Below are 10,483 nucleotides of genomic sequence, written 5' to 3' on the forward strand. Positions count from 1 at the left end.
CAGAGGAAAGCACAAACACAGTCTCTCACTACCACAAATAATGCAGTCCAGTTTCCCACATTTGGGGAAATCACAGGGGTCAGCATACCCAGAATGCAATGAATGAACCTCACCCTGGGAAAACAATCTTCATGACCATGGTATCTCCTATGCAAAATAAGTATGATTTGGGATAGAGCTGGGGAGGGCCGCTGCTCAGGCACATCTCTGTCAAGTAAAGGAGATTCAACTGAGGCAGCACAAGGGAACTCTCATCTGGGGACAACAACTGCAGGGAGAACACATATTTTCAGATGAACATGGGAGGGCAGAAGGCTGCCTAATACTGAAGCACCCCCAAACAACAAACCAAATGCAACAACTAGTGCAAGCATTCCTGGGGGAAGGCCTGCAGCAGATGGATTTGCATATGGTGATGTCATCCAAGCAGTGGGTCAAAGTTGGCTTCAACCCTCGTCTGCATATGAAAAGAAAAAAGGGATGTGCAGGGAATGGCGGCCTTTTGCGGCGCTTGGATGACCCCTAATTCGCATTAAACATCTCCACCCTCCTTCGGTGTGGGGCTCATGTTGGCTATGCCCCAGCCCCTGAAGCATTCAAGCTGATTTCTTGCAGCAGCTGGGCACTGTAACAGCTCCAGAGCTGCTCTGTAAAGCATGTAAAAGGGTGTGGGCCCTGCAGCACTACCTGTAGTTTGCATTGTGCGATGGAAGGCACAAAGTAAGCAGACAGGAGAGGTCAGAATAGTGCGCAAGGGCATAGAAGGGAGCGGCTCAAGAAAAGAGAAGTGGAAACAGACAGCAAACTAGGCTGGAGAGAGACCTGAGACAAAGAGATCTGAATTATACGAGAGCCGACCAGGGGAAACACAAATTATGCAGTCAAGTTTCCCACATTTGGGGAAATCACAGGGGCAGCACACCCAGAGTGCAATGGGTGAGCCTTGCCCTGGGAGAAGCACCTACATGATCATAGTATCTCACCTGGCAGGTAAGTAGGAGCTGGGCTAGAGCTGGGGAGGGTCGCAGCTCGGGCACCCCCCTGTCAAGTGAAGGAGATCCAACTGAGTCAGCACAAGGGAACTCTCGAAAGAAGAACAAGGCTAGAGGAAGATCTGAGACAAAGAAATCTGACTTTTACCAGAGCTGACCAGAGGAAAGCACAAACACAGTCCCCCACTACCACAAATAATGCAGCCAAGTTTCCCACATTTGGGGAAATCACAGGGGTCAGCATACCCAGAATGCAATGAATGAACCTCAACCTGGGAGAACAATCTTCATGACCATGGTATCTCCTATGCAAAATAAGTATGATTTGGGATAGAGCTGGGGAGGGCCGCTGCTCAGGCACATCTCTGTCAAGTAAAGGAGATTCAACTGAGGCAGCACAAGGGAACTCTCATCTGGGGACAACAACTGCAGGGAGAACACATATTTTCAGATGAACATGGGAGGGCAGAAGGCTGCCTAATACTGAAGCACCCCCAAACAACAAACCAAATGCAACAACTAGTGCAAGCATTCCTGGGGGAAGGCCTGCAGCAGATGGATTTGCATATGGTGATGTCATCCAAGCAGTGGGTCAAAGTTGGCTTCAACCCTCGTCTGCATATGAAAAGAAAAAAGGGATGTGCAGGGCATGGCGGCCTTTTGCGGCGCTTGGATGACCCCTAATTCACATTAAACACCTCCACCCTCCTTCGGTGTGGGGCTCATGTTGGCTATGCCCCAGCCCCTGAAGCATTCAAGCTGATTTCTTGCAGCAGCTGGGCACTGTAACAGCTCCAGAGCTGCTCTGTAAAGCATGTAAAAGGGTGTGGGCCCTGCAGCACTACCTGTAGTTTGCATTGACGTTGGAAGGCATAAAGTAAGCAGACAGGAGAGGTCATAATAGTGCGCAAGGGCATAGAAGGGAGCGGCTCAAGAAAAGAGAAGTGGAAACATACAGCAAACTAGGCTGGAGAGAGACCTGAGACAAAGAGATCTGAATTATACGAGAGCCGACCAGGGGAAACACAAATTATGCAGTCAAGTTTCCCACATTTGGGGAAATCGCAAGAGCAGCACACCCAGAGTGCAATGGGTGAGCCTTGCCCTGGGAGAAGCACCTTCATGATCATAGTATCTCACCTGGCAGGTAAGTAGGAGTTGGGCTAGAGCTGGGTAGGGTCGCTGCTCGGGCACTTCCCTGTCAAGTGAAGGAGATCCAACTGAGTCAGCACATGGGAACTCTCGAAAGAAGAACAAGGCTAGAGGAAGATCTGAGACAAATAAATCTGACTTTTACCAGAGCTGACCAGAGGAAAGCACAAACACAGTCCCCCACTACCACAAATAATGCAGTCAAGTTTCCCACATTTGGGGAAATCACAGGGGTCAGCATACCCAGAATGCAATGAATGAACCTCACCCTGGGAGAACAATCTTCATGACCATGGTATCCAGAGCCGGCCATAGCTATAGGCAAACTAGGCAATTGCCTAGGGCATTTGATATGCCCAGGGGCATCAGCAGCTTCTGCTGATTAAAATGATATGCAGCATGCCTATATTCTGTGTGTAACATTTCATATGCAGATACAGCCACAGTCTCACACAGTATAAAGGCATGCTGTATATCATTTTAATCAGCAGAAGCTGCTTGTGCATCCTAGCCACATAACAATGCAAATAAGATGCATTTTCATAAAAAAATGTGCCCGACGTTAGCACTGAGGCAAGATTTATGAGGACACATCTGTATCCAAGCAGAGGCAGAGGTCACAGTGTTAGCAGCAGTGTGAGTGCTGTGTGCATGTGAGTGGGTTGGTTGTGCAGTAGTGTTCGGAATATGTGTAAGGAGCATTATGTGTGTTATGTAAAAATGCATTAATGTGCAACATATGTATAAGGGGCACTATGTGTCATTATGTGTATAAGGGCATTAATAATGTGTGGCATACAGTATGTGTAACAGGGTACTACTGTATTTGTCATTATGTGTATAGGGGCACTAACAATGTGCAGCAAATGTGTAGGGGGCACTATGTGTGTCATTATGTGTATTAGGGCATTAATAATGTGCGGCATATGTGTAAGGGACATTCTGTGTAAAAGGGCATTAATAAAGGTTGTCATAATGTGTAAGCACATTATGTTTAGAAGGACATTAATAATGTGTCTCATATGTGTTAGGGGCATTACTGTGTGGAATTATGTGTTTAAGGTGCTCTTCTATGTGGTGTTGCGTATAGAAAGGGTACTACTGTGTCGTCTAATGTGAATAAAGAGCAATAGGGTGTAGTGTAATGTGAATAAGGAGCAATTCAGTGTGATGTAATGTGAATAAGGGGCTCTACTGTGAGGAGTAACGTTTATAAGGTAAAGTGATACTACTGTGGGATGTAATATTAATTATGGAAACTATCGCATGATCAAATGTGAATAAAGTGCAGTACTGTGTGGCGTATTTGGAATTGGGGTTACTATTGTGTGGCCATGCCCCTTGCCAGCAAAAACACACCCCTTTTTGGGCTGTGCGCCAAATGTGCGAACTGTTCCTATTTAAAATATAGGGGGTACAAACACCAAAATAAGGACTGTTATGGCTGAGGGGTGATGGTTCTGGTAAAGAAGTGCAAGGTCAGAGGCGGAACCAGGGGTGGTGCTAGGGGGCACCAGACAAAATCTTGCCTAGGGCATCATATTGGTTAGGGCCGGCTCTGATGGTATCTCCTATGCAAAATAAGTATGATTTAGGATAGGGCTGGGGAGGGCCGCTGCTCAGGCACATCTCTGTCAAGTAAAGAAGATTCAACTGAGGCAGCACAAGGGAACTCTCATCTGGGGACAACAACTGCAGGGAGAACACATATTTTCAGATGAACATGGGAGGGCAGAAGGCTGCCTAATACTGAAGCACCCCCAAACAACAAACCAAATGCAACAACTAGTGCAAGCATTCCTGGGGGAAGGCCTGCAGCAGATGGATTTGCATATGGTGATGTCATCCAAGCAGTGGGTCAAAGTTGGCTTCAACCCTCGTCTGCATATGAAAAGAGAAAAGGGGCGTGCAGGGCATGGCGGCCTTTTGCGGTGCTTGGATGACCCCTAGTTCGCATTAAACACCTCCACCCTCCTTCGGTGTGGGGCTCATGTTGGCTATGCCCCAGCCCCTGAAGCATTCAAGCTGATTTCTTGCAGAAGCTGGGCACTGTAACAGCTCCAGAGCTGCTCTGTATGGCAAGTAAAAGGGTGTGGGCCCTGCAGCACTACCTGTAGTTCGCATTGTGCGTTGGAAGGCACAAAGTAAGCAGATGGGAGAAGTCAGGATAGTGCGCTAGGGCATAGAAGGGAGCGGCTCAAGAAAAGAGAAGTGGAAACAGACAGCAAACTAGGCTGGAGAGCTCTTCTGTCTATATTTTGCAAACCTGCTCTTGTCCTCTCCAGCTGCTCCATGTAGATTTGACGTCTGGAAAGGTGCATAACCCACTGACAAGCAGGCACACTCCTGCATGAGTTTTCTCTCTCACTAGCTGGATGATACACAATCATTTGCATGTGCTCCACCTCCGACACACCACCCACCCAACCACCCAGTGACCAGAGCCACCCACAAGCCAACTGGCTCCGTGATTTAATTTGCACAGTGTAGTCATCCAGGCAGCATGTCCTTCTCAATAGAAGGATCTCTGGTTCCATGGAATCTTCCACATTGGAATGCTGCGGAATAAAAAGGATTTAAATATTCAGCTTGCTAGCATTCAATGTACCTGCGGCTTGGCTTTAGCACATGGGTCTTCATCCTGTGGCCCTCCAGCTGCTGTGAAACTACACATCCCAGCATGCCCTGCCACAGTTTTGCTATTAAGGTATGCTAAAACTGAGGCAGGGCATGCTGGGATGTGTAGTTCCACAGCAGCTGGAGGGTCGCAGGTTGAAGACCCATGTTCTAGCATGCCTGTTCTATGATGCATGTACCGTGATGTCACAATCAGCTTGAAATGGGGTGTCTAGCAGGCATTTGCCGACAGCCACTTGAGGGAGATGCAGCATATCGGAGGTCTTCGATGCCTTTCCAGCAAATGCACACCACCTGCTGCTGGTCTGGACACAAAACAATGCCCACAATCGAAGTCCCAAAATGCCCAACTACAGGATTCATGTAAGTAGTGAATTTAGGAATGAATTTAGAAGTAGGAAATTAAGTTAGTTCACAAGTACATTCAAATTAAGATCTAAAGTCTAGGTAGGCCTCACGTCCTGGCAGCCCCCAGCACTTAAAAATGCCTTGATTAGAGGTAGAGAATTAAATGTAGATAAAAAGTAGACACAAAATAAGACTCCACAGAGCAGTTATCAGGTGTCTTTATCAATTGTTGCATTTAAAAAATCAAGCAATTAGGGAACACAATGTTGCAACAATGTAACCCTATTTGCAAAATAGTACTAAATAAGTTTGTCGATGTAAGACATTTGCAAAGGCGCATCCAAAACACGCTGGAAAATGCAACTGAATCTGTTTTTGGAGGCTAGAATAGGAAATGTGCATCGGTCCTACAAGTACTGAAAGCTCTTCTACCATCTCCCTTTTCTGAAAAGCCATTTAATATATGGTTTCCAGATAGGGGACATATCAGATATTGCCTTTCAAAATCAGCAAATATCATACCACTTCTATTGCCATCAAAGATAAACATTGATTGTTTTCAGATATTGGATTGAAAAAGCAGTCTTTATTGACATAAAGAAGCAAAAAAACATACATAAACATTACACACATAAGTACTGTGTTGCAGCACAGATAAAACACAATACAAATGCTGTCGGTATAGTACAGTTCAAGAACTACAGCACAGGCCAGCCTACACTATAAATCATGAACTGCACTATACATTTAAACAATACAATAATACAACAGTTAATAAGGCTATGGGTGTGGAGTGTAAGAGGGTGAGGGAATCACAAGCCCGAAGCTTTATTGAAAGACAGACACATATAAAGGGAGGATTAATAAATACAAAGATATCCTTTACTATAGAATGTAATTCAATCCAGTCTTTCAACTCTTCCACAACTTAAAAACGGATAGTGTTCCCAAGCCTTCCATCCTAGAATATCTTCAGTCTCTCGCCAATGAAGAAAACAATCCCTCCAGCAGACTCTTCAACCACGATACAAGATCACAGCCAAAAGGGCGAGAAGCAACTACACTTGCGTTTAACCAAAATAGCTAAAACTTAGTGGAGGAAAGTGCAGTGCACCAAAACATAAGCTGACACAATCATGGAGAATGTGCCAGCATATATGCTCTTCTATCTATATTTTGCAAACCTGCTCTTGTCCCCTACAGCTGCTCCATGTAGATTTGACGTCTGGCAAGGTGCATAACCCACTGACAAGCAGGCACACTCCTGCATGAGTTTTCACTCTCACTAGATGGATGATACACATTCATTTGCATGTGCTCCACCTCCGACACACCGCCCACCCAACCACCCAGTCACCAGAGCCACCCACAAGCCAACTGGCTCCGTGACTTAATTTGCACAGTGCAGTCATCCAGGCAGCATGTCCTTCTCAATGGAATAATCTCTGGTTCCATGGAATCTTCCGCATTGGAATGCTGCGGAACAAAAAGGATTTAAACATTCAGCTTGCTAGCATTCAATGTACCTGCGGCTTGGCTCTAGCACATGGGTCTTCATCCTGTGGCCCTCCAGCTGCTGTGAAACTACACATCCCAGCATGCCCTGCTACAGTTTTGCTATTAAGGTATGCTAAAACTGAGGCAGGGCATGCTGGGATGTGTAGTTCCACAGCAGCTGGAGGGTCGCAGGTTGAAGACCCATGTTCTAGCATGCCTGTTCTATGATGCATGTTCCGTGATGTCACAATCAGCTTGGAATGGGGTATCTAGCAGGCATTTGCTGACAGCCACTTGAGGTAGACACACATCAGGAGATGCAGCATATCGGAGGTCTTCAATGCCTTTCCAGCAAATGCACACCACCTGCTGCTGGTCTGGACACAAAACAATGCCCACAATCGAAGTCCCAAAATGCCCAACTACAGGATTCATGTAAGTAGTGAATTTAGGAAAGAATTTAGAAGTAGGAAATTAAGTTAGTTCACAAGTACATTCAAATTCAGATCTAAAGTCTAGGTAGGCCTCACGTCCTGGCAGCCCCCAGCATTTAAAAATGCCTTGATTAGAGGTAGGGAATTAAATGTAGATAAGAAGTAGACGCAAAATAAGACTCCACAGAGCAGTTATCAGGTGTCTTTATCAATTGTTGCATTTAAAAAATCAAGCAATTAGGGAACACAATGTTGCAACAATGTAACCCTATTTGCAAAATAGTACTAAATAAGTTTGTCGATGTAAGACATTTGCAAAGGCGCATTTAAAACACACTGGAAAATGCAACTGAATCTGTTTTTGGAGGCTAGAATAGGAAATGTGCATCGGTCCAACAAGTACTGAAAGCTCTTCTACCATCTTCCTTTTCTGAAAAGCCATTTAATATATGGTTCCCAGATAGGGGACATATCAGATATTGCCTTTCAAAAGTAGCAAATATCATACCACTTCTATTGCCATCAAAGATAAACATTGATTGTTTTCAGATATTGGATTGAAAAAGCAGTCTTTATTGACATAAAGAAGCAAAAAAACATACATAAACATTACACACATAAGTACTGTGTTGCAGCACAGCCAAAACACAATACAAATGCTGTCGGTATAGTACAGTTCAAGAACTACAGCACAGGCCAGCCTACACTATAAATCATGAACTGCACTATACATTTAAACTATACAATAATACAACAGTTAATAAGGCTATGTGTGTGGAGTGTAAGAGGGTGAGGGAATCACAAGACCGAAGCTTTATTGTAACACAGACACATATAAGGGGAGGGGCAATAAATAGAAAGGTATCCTTTACTATAGAATGTAGTCCAATCCGACCTCTGTGCTCTTCCACAACTGAAAAACGGATAGTGTTCCCAAGCCTTCCATCCTGGAATATCTTTGGTCTTTCGCCAATGAAGAAAACAATCCCTCCCTCCAGCAGACCCTTCAACCACGATACAAGATCACAGCCAAAAGGCCGAGAAGCAACTACACTTGAGCTTAACAAAAATGGCTAAAACTTAGTGGAGGAAAGTGCAGTGCACCAAAACATAAGCTGACACAATCATGGAGAATGTGCCAGCATATATGCTCTTCTATCTATATTTTGCAAACCTGCTCTTGTCCCCTCCAGCTGCTCTATGTAGATTTGACGTCTGGCAAGGTGCATAACCCACTGACAAGCAGGCACACTCCTGCATGAGTTTTCTCTCTCACTAGCTGGATGATACACAATCATTTGCATGTGCTCCACCTCCGACACACCACCCACCCAACCACCCAGTCACCAGAGCCACCCACAAACCAACTGGCTCCGTGATTTAATTTGCACAGTGTAGTCATCCAGGCAGCATGTCCTTCTCAATGGAATAATCTCTGGTTCCATGGAATCTTCCGCATTGGAATGCTGCGGAACAAAAATGATTTAAACATTCAGCTTGCTAGCATTCAATATACCTGCGGCTTGGCTCTAGCACATGGGTCTTCATCCTGTGGCCCTCCAGCTGCTGTGAAACTACACATCCCAGCATGCCCTGCCACAGTTTTGCTATTAAGGTATGCTAAAACTGAGGCAGGGCATGCTGGTATATGTAGTTCCACAGCAGCTGGAGGGTCGCAGGTTGAAGACCCATATTCTAGCATGCCTGTTCTATGATGCATGTTCCGTGATGTCACAATCAGCTTGGAATGGGGTGTCTAGCATGCATTTGCTGACAGCCACTTGAGGGAGACACACATCAGGAGATGCAGCATATCGGAGGTCTTCGATGCCTTTCCAGCAAATGCACACCACCAGCTGCTGGTCTGGACACAAAACAATGCCCACAATTGAAGGCTCAAAATGCCCAACTACAGGATTAATGTAAGTAGTGAATTTAGGAATGAATTTAGAAGTAGGAAATTAAGTTAGTTCACAAGTACATTCAAATTCAGATCTAAAGTCTAGGTAGGCCTCACGTCCTGGCAGCCCCCAGCATTTAAAAATGCCTTGATTAGAGGTAGGGAATTAAATGTAGATAAGAAGTAGACACAAAATAAGACTCCACAGAGCAATTATCAGGTGTCTTTATCAATTGTTGCATTTAAAAAAATCAAGCAATTAGGGAACACAATGTTGCGACAATGTAACCCTATTTGCAAAATAGTACTAAATAAGTTTGTCGATGTAAGACATTTGCAAAGGCGCAAACAAAACACGCTGGAAAATGCAACTCAATCTGTTTTTGGAGGTTAGAATAGATGCAGGATCAAGTAGCTCAATGGGTAGGGTATTTGATTAGAATTCAAAAGGTTATAGGTTTGAATCCTGGGTATGATAGTTTGAGGTGTTATTTAATAAAGTATGTTTATATATTAGTCACACATGGCTTACTTGTACAAATGGCATGTCACCAGTTAGTGCTGACTGCTGATATGCCATTTGCACAAACACGCCATGTGTGACTGTATATGCATTTAAGGAGGGCACCCCGGCAATACCACAAACCATTGAGTGTCAAGTATACTAGATATATCTTCATATCTCATGTGCTTTCTCTGAGACCAATCTTGTTATGTCCCTTCCCCACAAGGCATGCGCCTTTTGTCCATATTGCAAAAATGGGGAGGGGGGGGCGCATATAATTATCTGTCACAGGGCACCAAAAAGTCTAGTTATGGCTCTGGTATGCATTATGTAATCTGGCAGACCATATCTCCAACACTGGCTGGTTGGAATAGAAATCCGGTTATCTATGTGAGCAAATGACCATCAACGATTTACTCTCAAACACTAGAAAATGGACAAAAATGGTCCCCTAAACAAATTGGTTAAATTTTGGGTTTAACCAATTTGTGTAATGACCATTTTTGACCACTTTTCTAGTGTTTGGGAGCAAATGGTTAATTGACATTTGCTCCGATACATTACCAGATTTTCATTCCATCCATCCAGACTGGATAGATAGCCTGACAGATAATTGTGTAGTGTACGCCCAGGATAACTGTCAGTTGTGCTTTCTTTTATGACGGCACATAAATGGGTGGGCAGATCCAGAGCAAGCACTGCCCACTCATGCATAGTTGTCAACTGATGTGAAGTTCCAGGGGGCAATCTCAGTTATAAAGAAAAGTATCTGGAAATTGTCCCTAGTTTAAAAAAAAAATAAAAAAAATTGATCAACTCCATTTATTTAGTATGATATCCCAGGTGATAGGATGCCGGCAGTCAGAACAACATACTTTATTAAATAACACATCTCAAACTACCATACCCAGGATTCAAACCTATAACCTGTTGAATTCTAATCAAACACCCTACCTATTGAGCTATTTGATCCTGCATAAAAATTGTGAACATTATATGAAGCTATTGGTACTTTGAA

General features: G+C 44.3%; 5 non-coding genes across 5 annotated transcripts; all 5 read right to left on the bottom strand.

Annotated features, from left to right (window-relative positions):
- Positions 1 to 164, bottom strand: LOC134951790 (U1 spliceosomal RNA). The gene has a single exon (XR_010184465.1). It is a non-coding gene; the product is annotated as a U1 spliceosomal RNA (small nuclear RNA).
- A 671-nt stretch (positions 165 to 835) lies between these two features.
- On the bottom strand, positions 836 to 998 carry LOC134952556 (U1 spliceosomal RNA). The gene has a single exon (XR_010185054.1). It is a non-coding gene; the product is annotated as a U1 spliceosomal RNA (small nuclear RNA).
- Positions 999 to 1,150: 152 nt separating this feature from the next.
- On the bottom strand, positions 1,151 to 1,314 carry LOC134951438 (U1 spliceosomal RNA). The gene has a single exon (XR_010184178.1). It is a non-coding gene; the product is annotated as a U1 spliceosomal RNA (small nuclear RNA).
- A 670-nt stretch (positions 1,315 to 1,984) lies between these two features.
- On the bottom strand, positions 1,985 to 2,147 carry LOC134952298 (U1 spliceosomal RNA). The gene has a single exon (XR_010184854.1). It is a non-coding gene; the product is annotated as a U1 spliceosomal RNA (small nuclear RNA).
- A 152-nt stretch (positions 2,148 to 2,299) lies between these two features.
- LOC134952735 (U1 spliceosomal RNA) lies at positions 2,300 to 2,463 on the bottom strand. The gene has a single exon (XR_010185172.1). It is a non-coding gene; the product is annotated as a U1 spliceosomal RNA (small nuclear RNA).
- Positions 2,464 to 10,483: the final 8,020 nt, after the last annotated feature.

Source organism: Pseudophryne corroboree, chromosome 8 (assembly GCF_028390025.1).
Source record: "Pseudophryne corroboree isolate aPseCor3 chromosome 8, aPseCor3.hap2, whole genome shotgun sequence".
NCBI classification, from domain to species: domain Eukaryota; kingdom Metazoa; phylum Chordata; class Amphibia; order Anura; family Myobatrachidae; genus Pseudophryne; species Pseudophryne corroboree.